Source organism: Neovison vison, unplaced genomic scaffold, assembly GCF_020171115.1.
Source record: "Neovison vison isolate M4711 unplaced genomic scaffold, ASM_NN_V1 Scaffold_033, whole genome shotgun sequence".
Taxonomy (NCBI): Eukaryota; Metazoa; Chordata; class Mammalia; order Carnivora; family Mustelidae; genus Neogale; species Neogale vison.
In genome coordinates, this window is record NW_025334837.1 from 27,119 (window position 1) to 34,641 (window position 7,523).

Genomic DNA, 7,523 nt, shown 5'->3' on the forward strand with positions numbered 1-7,523 from the left:
GATCTGTATGTTCCTTTAGCCTCCCCACGTACTTTAGTTACTCTTCCACAATCGCCTCTTCTTGGTCAACTCAATATACCAGCAACTAGGATTTGCTCCTTCTCAGGGTCTTGCTTTCCTTGGGAGGGCTTTGTCATGTGACACTTTCAGGGAACAAATTTGTAGGCTCCTTTTCCTGTTACTCCGTCTCATGTCAATGTCATCCTTAGGGTCTGCCACAAACCCCGAGGTAAAGGGTGTGCCCCGGTGACGTCTTCCTTTCCAGCATCTTTGAATTCTCCCTCCTTCGTGACCTTGTTCCTTCCGTGCACAGCCCTCCGCTCAGCTCCCGCCCCCCCCCATGCCAGAAATATGGGTGATGGCCTCTCAAAGCTAAACATACTCTTACCGTTCGACACGGCAATCCTGCTCCTTGGTATGTATCGATGACCCAAATGAGTTGAAAACTGATGTCTGCACAGAAACCTATACGCAGACGTTCATGGCCCCTTCATTCGTAATGGCTTGAACCTGGAGGCAGTCCAGAAGTCCCGCAGGAGGAGAATGGATACAGAGAGTGGGGTACCTCCAGGCCATGAACTAAATGGTTTTCGGGGCTTTGGAAAGAGATGAGCGAGCTATGGAGCTATGGGGAGCTGTGGGGAGCCAGGCAGGGAAACTTCCGTGTGTATTCCTGACTGAGATAAGCCAATCAGAAGAGGTGCACCTACCTCACGGTTCCAAGTCAATGTGACATGCTGAAGGAGGCCAAACTATGGAGAGGGTCACGAGATCAGTCGGCTGGAGAGCAGAATATGAACTGTAGCAGACAGCGTCATAGACGGACAGGTGTGTGGAGAGGGTTTCTCCCCCTCTTTGACCAGGTTTTGCTCCAAAGGAGTGCAGCCAAAATTGTAACCAAAGGAGGCAGTGGGCTCTCCGAAAAATCTCAAGGAAAAGTACTTTAAGCAACAGGAATAGCTATTGGTCAGTCTCTAAAGGAAAGGGTGGAGAGATTCAACCAGTTGGCCTGGAAGTTGGCGATAAATGTTTTCTCCCAGAATATGGAGGCCTCGGGGTAGTTCTAGATGACGTGGACTATTTTCTTACTTAGAGACCGTGACATTCTGAGAAAATATATAGACTGAAATAAATCATTATTGCAATGGCATCCCGTGAAACTACTCAGTCCACTGAAGTTGTGAAATCTTGCCTCGTGTTAGTAATTTCCATGTCTGTCTTTCATAATAAGCCAATGATATTCAAACTAATGATAAGGAAGGTAAGAGGTCAGGCAGGCAGGCAGGCAGGCAGGCAGGGAAAAAGGGAAAACCAAGATCTGTCGGCTGCCAGGGGTTTTGGCAGGCGTGGAGGGTGCGTGTTGGGGGGTGGGGGGAGGGCGTGGGTGGGTAGGTGGGTGGGTAGGGTGACTAGGCAGGGCACAGAGGATTTTTAAGGCGGTGGAACTATTCAGAGTGCTACGATGGTGGTAAGATACTTTTGTCAAAACCCAGAGAAGGGGGGCGCCTGGGTGTCTCAGTGAGTCAAGTCTCTGCCTTTGGCTCTGGTCATGGTCTCCGGGTCCTGGGATCGAGCCCCGTATTGGGCTCTCTGCTTGGCGGGGAGCCTGCTCCCCTCCCCCTACTTATGATCTGTGTGTCTGTCTGTCTCTCTCTCTGTCAAATAAATAAATAAAGTCGTTATAAAAAGGAAAACAAAACCCCAGAGAATGGATAACGCCAAGAGTGGACTCTCGTGTAAACTCTGGGCTCTGAGTGGCTGATGATGATGTCACAGTGTGGATTCATCCTTTGTAAGCGATACACCAGCTTTGCCACGGATGGACGGATGGTCGGATGGTCAATAGGCTTGTGGAAGCTCTCAGGGAGCAGGCCTGTGCCTCTGAGTGTTGGGGGGCTGGGCCGGGGCCAGTGAGCAGGGAGGGATGGCAGAGCAGGTGTCCTGCGGGTACTGGCCATATTCTCCAGTGAATTTGGCTGTGAACACAAAATCGATCAAAATAAGTAAGTAAGTAAGTAAGTAAGTACGTAAGTACGTAAATAAATAAATAATTAAAACCAAAGCCCCATTAAACACGCACGCGCACACACACGCGCGCGCGCGCGCGCACACACACACACACACACACACACACACACACACACGAAGGAACAAACACAAAAACCGGACAGACAGGCAGACCGGATGTGGAGCTGCCCGGGAAATGGTCAAGAAAGAATTGCAGAGATGTGTTTGGTGCAAAAAGGTGCTTTTATGACAGCACGGGGACAGGACCTGTGGGCAGAAAGAGCTGTGCTGGGATTGTGAGGGGTCACTGGTGATACAGTTTCCAGTTAGTGGGGGTTAGGGATAAGGTAAGTCTCCAAGGAATGTGTGTATGCTGCGAGCAAGGTCTCTGAGACCTTGCAGGGCTACGTCCTGTCAAGGTGAGGTAAGTCCCTTTTGTTTTAGCAAAGCGTGTGTCTTTAGATGTGTGTCTGTGGGCCACGTGTTGGAAGAGGGATGTTAGCATCTCGTGGGCATTTGTGGCTATCGGAGTGAAGTGACACGGACTAGAGCAAATCCTCGCGGGTAAAACATTGAACAAAATCCTTGAGGGAGTTGTAGGGGTGTTGCACCCTGTATGTGTGTCAGGGATTCATCAGCGGGTTACAAGTGGTCAGGAGACCTTGCTGTTGCCTCATTTCTCTTGCCTTCGCTCTCTACATCTGGTCTGAGTGACGTTCCAGGTGGACATTCTTGCCACTGGGGTGGGGGTGGGGGTGGGGGTGGGGGTGGGGCTGCTGGTGGTGGTTGTGGTGGTGGTGGGGTGGTGGTGGTGGTGGTGTTTGGTAGTGGTGGTGGACACACATTCTTCTCTACCTGCTTAGGGTCTGTGGCTGGGCCTAGGATGGTATCCGACAGAAGAGCTTCCCTAGAGAAGGGCATCCAACTGTGGATAGGTGTTTGCCAGCACAGGGGCGCCTTCACAAGGACCTAAAGACAGGGACTCGAGGGGTGCCTGGGTGGCTGGGCGGGTTGGGCCTCCGCCTTCCAGGTCATGATCTCGTGATCTCCGGGTCCTGGGATCGAGCCCTGCGTCAGGCTCTCTGCTCGACCGGGAGCTTGCTTCCCCCCCCCCAGCCCCCCTCTCTGCCTACTTGTGATCTCGGTCTCTCAAATAAGTAAATAAAGTAAAATCTTAAAAGAAAAAAGAATGAAAGAAAGAAAGACAGACAGACAGACAGACAGACAAGACAGGGACTCGATCCACTCGTGAAGAACGGATGAGAAAAAAGGGGTTTGGTCAAGGGGCAGGTAGCCGCTTGGAAAAGACAGCCCCGGGAAGACGGGGGTGGGGGTGGGGGTGGGTCTGGTTGAAGAAGTTTTATCGATGTGGACGGTTCAGACCCTAATTCTCCGGTTCCCCTCTCCTGTCTCTGGTGATGGAGGATGCCTTTCTGCTTCCTGGTTCCAGGGAAGGTACCTATCACATGGGAGTTGGCTCTCTTGGTCTCATGAAGACCAGAAGGGTCGGCATATCCTTCTTGTTGGTGCTGTGTCTTCAAGGAGTTGAATTTGAGATAACCGACGTGCCACAGTGGGCACCTTTCAGGGGTGACATGTTCTGGTTTCCTTCAGGGCAGTCTACCCAGACTCAAGTGGCTCACGGGTCCTTGTTCCGCGGGAATCCCTCTCCCCATCCCGGGTCCTGCCATTGCTGGCTCCTTTCTTTCCGGCCATTCCCGAGGCTCCTCCACAGCGGCAGTGTGCCTGCGCATAGGCTCCTTGGCCTGGGTGTTAAAAAGAAAATCGGGGGACGCCTGGGTGGCTCAGTTGGTTAAGCAGCTGCCTTTGGCTCAGGTCATGATCCCAGCGTCCTGGGATCGAGTCCCACATCGGGCTCCTTGCTCAGCCGGGAGCCTGCTTCTCCCTCTGCCTCTGCCTGCCATTCTGTCTGCCTGTGCTCGCTCTCTATCCCCTCCCCTCTCTCTGATAAATAAATAAAATCTTTAAAAAAAGAAAAAAAAGAAAAGAAAAGAAAAAAGAAAATCGGAAGGTTCTCTGCCGTTCGACCCTGGGCCCTGCAGAGTTTGTCGTTGCTAATGGTTCTTCTGTATTTTTTAATCGCCTCTGGGATGATCAGGGATGGACTCCCTGCCTCTCAAACCCAGACTCCATGTCCATTTGGAAGTAGACATTAAACTGCCTCGCTGGTTTTCTGAGTCGGGGGCCTTGTATTAGACATGACCTGCTCAAAGGGACCTGACCCTAAAAATCTTGGTTTTCTTCCTTGCCTTGGGCCGTGTGGCAGACTTCCCATCTGAATGGATTGTACCCAGATTCCCCTAGTGACCCAGATCCAACCTCCGGGAGCGAGCGTTTCCTCATTTTGTTTCTCTCTGAGCAACACCCTCCACCACCCCACCTCCCACTCCCGGCTGATCCCCCAGGCCTCTGTGTGTCCTTTGCTCTTGGGTCCTCTTCAGAGGGTGTTTCACAGAGCCTAGGTTTTTAATTTTGGGGACTTCCAACCCCTCCGTTTATTTATTTATTTATTTTTTACGGATCGCGCCTTTGGTGTCCAGTCTTAAACCCTCTTTGCCTGGCCCTAGATCCCCAGCTCTCCCCCTAGAATCACCCCCCCAACACGCGCGCATGCACACAGACACAGACACACACAGGCACCCAGACACAGACACACAGACAGACACACACACACACACACACACACACACACGTGTGTTCCAGTGTTCTGTTTCCCATGGAAGTGTGGGATCCGTTTGGAGTTCACATTGGTAGGAGGGGTGAGGTCTGGCTGTTTGGATAGAAGCTTTCTTCTTCCTTTTTTTCTCCTTCAAAAAGAATTTTGGTGGTGGTGGGAGGGAGGGAGGGAAGGAGGGAGGGAGGGCGGGCGGGCGAAGGAGCGAAGGATCCAGAAGGAGGGTCAGAGAGCGGGAGGGCGAGAAGCAGAGTCTCTGCTGAGTAGGGAGCCCCGATGGATGCGGGGCTCAATCCCAGGACCCGGAGATCATGACCTGAGCTGAAGGCAGAGACATTTCGCTGACTGAGCCGCTCAGGCGCCCCAGTTTTCTTGTTTCTTTTTCTTTTTCTTTTTTTTTTTTTTTTAAGATTTTATTTATTTATTTGACAGAGAGAGATCACAAGTAGGCAGAGAGGCAGTCAGAGTGAGAGGGGGGAAGCAGGCTTGCCGCTGCGCAGAGAGCCCGATGCGGGGCTCGATCCCAGGACCCTGGGATCATGACCTGAGCCGAAGGCAGAGGCTTTTTAACCCATTGAGCCACTCAGGTGCCCCCCAGTTTTCTTGTTTCTTTGTCTGCCTTCTTGCCTGCGTGTTGGGCCTGTGGATGTCTGATGACTGGACTGACTATCCTCTGATTTCGTGGGGAGGTGGGCCATGTTTCCTCCTTTGAATGGCCTTTGCGCATCGGTGTGTTATGCCCAAATTCCGAGACCCCCCAAAGACGACCACCAGAGTCCAGAGTCAAAGCCAAACAGCAAGGGTCGTTTATTACGAGTTCAAACCCGGACCTCTGCGCCCTCGTTGCCGGTGACGCTAAGAGGTCCTGAGCTCAGGATCACGGCACTTTTTTTTTTTTTTTTTTTTTTAAGATTTTATGTCTTTATTTGACAGAGAGGGAGGGAGGGAGAGAGAGAGAGAGAGAGAGAGAGAGAGAGAGATCACAAGTAGGCAGAGAGGCAGGCGGGGGCGCGGGTGGGGGGGGGCGGGGAGCAGGCTCCCTGCTGAGCAGAGAGCCCGATGCGGGGCTCGATCCCAGGAACCTGAGATCATGACCTGAGCTGAAGGCAGAGGCTTAACCCACTGAGCCACACAGGCGCCCCATGGGTCACGGCACTTTTTATGCACTATTTTTGGGGAGGCAGGGACTTAGCATACATCATAGTATCTCCTAACAAATCACTACGTACCGCGGGAAAATCAAACAGCAACTCTCTAATATGACTGGCGCGCTACAGAGCGGGAAAAGGCTGGGAACAGATTATTGGTTAGGTCAAAGGGCTGTCATTCTTCAAACTGCTTGGTCGGCACCGCTAGGGTATGTGTCACCTCTGGATTGGCCGGGGTCTCCCTGTCAAGCTGCGGGGTGCCGGATGGTTGCTCTCTCTTGCACCCAGAGCTGGGTGGGGGGTCCGGGAGCAGTCATTTTGTCACGTCCAGTTCTGGGTGGGGGTTTCTCTGGTGCCAGATGACTGTTCTCTCTCGGCCCAGAGCCGGGTGGGGGTCCGGGAGCGGCCACTCTGCCAGGTTCAATTCTGGGCGGGGGTTGTGTGGTTACAGAGTGCCTATAGAAAGTTTGCTGGTAATTTTCCATCTCCTCATGGGTTAGCAAGCGAGGGTGCAGAAGCAGAAATAGCGGTTATGGTTATAATTTAGGCATCTCAGGTGAAACCTTTGTTGGGCTTGGGCATATCTGTTTGGGTATCTGTTCCGTTCCATCGATTCATTGATGGACTGACCATGTCTCTTTGTCTGCCAACATCACAGGGTTCCCGTGGCCTCTACCAAAAAAAAAAAAAAAAAAAAAAAAAAAAAAAAAAGCATTCGACCAGGGGTGACTTTATTTCTGATTTTTGTTTTGGTTTCCTATGTTGTGTTTGAAATCGACATAGCGGTTCAAATGTCTTTGGCCTGTCAGCTCTGTACACCCACCCAGTGTGGCCCTGGAATTCAGGACCCCCACAGATCAAGAGTCGCCTTCCTCGGGGATCCTCTGGACCGAGCCAGCCAGCTAGGTGCCCTGAAAGACGTGTACTTGAATCACAGGTGTGAAGTCTGCGCCCATGAACTTTGCACTGGGAAACCTTATTTGGATCGTCGCACTCTTGGGGGAAATACTGGTGAAAGAACGTTGTGTAGCTAACTACGGAGGAACTGACTTGGAAGGAAAACCTTCTTTTGCAGTTTCTGGTGTTTGGTCAATTCTCTCGACTCAATAGGTGTCCAGCCTTCAGAGTCACATTATTTGCTTGATTTCTCTCTTGTCTGCGTTTCCTCATTTACTTTTATAGTGAGTGCTCAGGGTTGATGCTTGACAGGGAACAGTTTTCATCCTGGGTGTGTGTGTGCGTGTGTGCGTGTGTGCGTGTGTGCGTGTGTGTGCGTGTGTGTGTGTGTGTGTGTGTGTGTGTGTGTGTGTGTCGTGGGCAGTCGGGGCCCCCCCTCTTCCAGCGGCAGCGGCCCGGGCGCGTTTCCCAAGTCTCCCCTGGGCTGCTGGAGTCACGCCGTGCCCGCCGGGAGGTCCCGAGGCTGACACCCGCCCTTCCGAAGTGGGCTGGGACACGAGATTGGGCGGTCTGGTGGCCGGCCACGCGACTTCACGGCCCTGCGCTCGGGGGGGTCTGCCTCGGTGTCTTTCGCGGCGGTTGCCTGCCGCCACCTGGCGGCCGCTTTTATATAGCGTCTCCCCGCCGGAGCGTGGGCGATATCGGCAAGGGATGGCATTTGGTGGCGGTCCCCGAGCTGCAGTTCCGGGAAGCCGGCGACACTAGAGGGAGCCTCC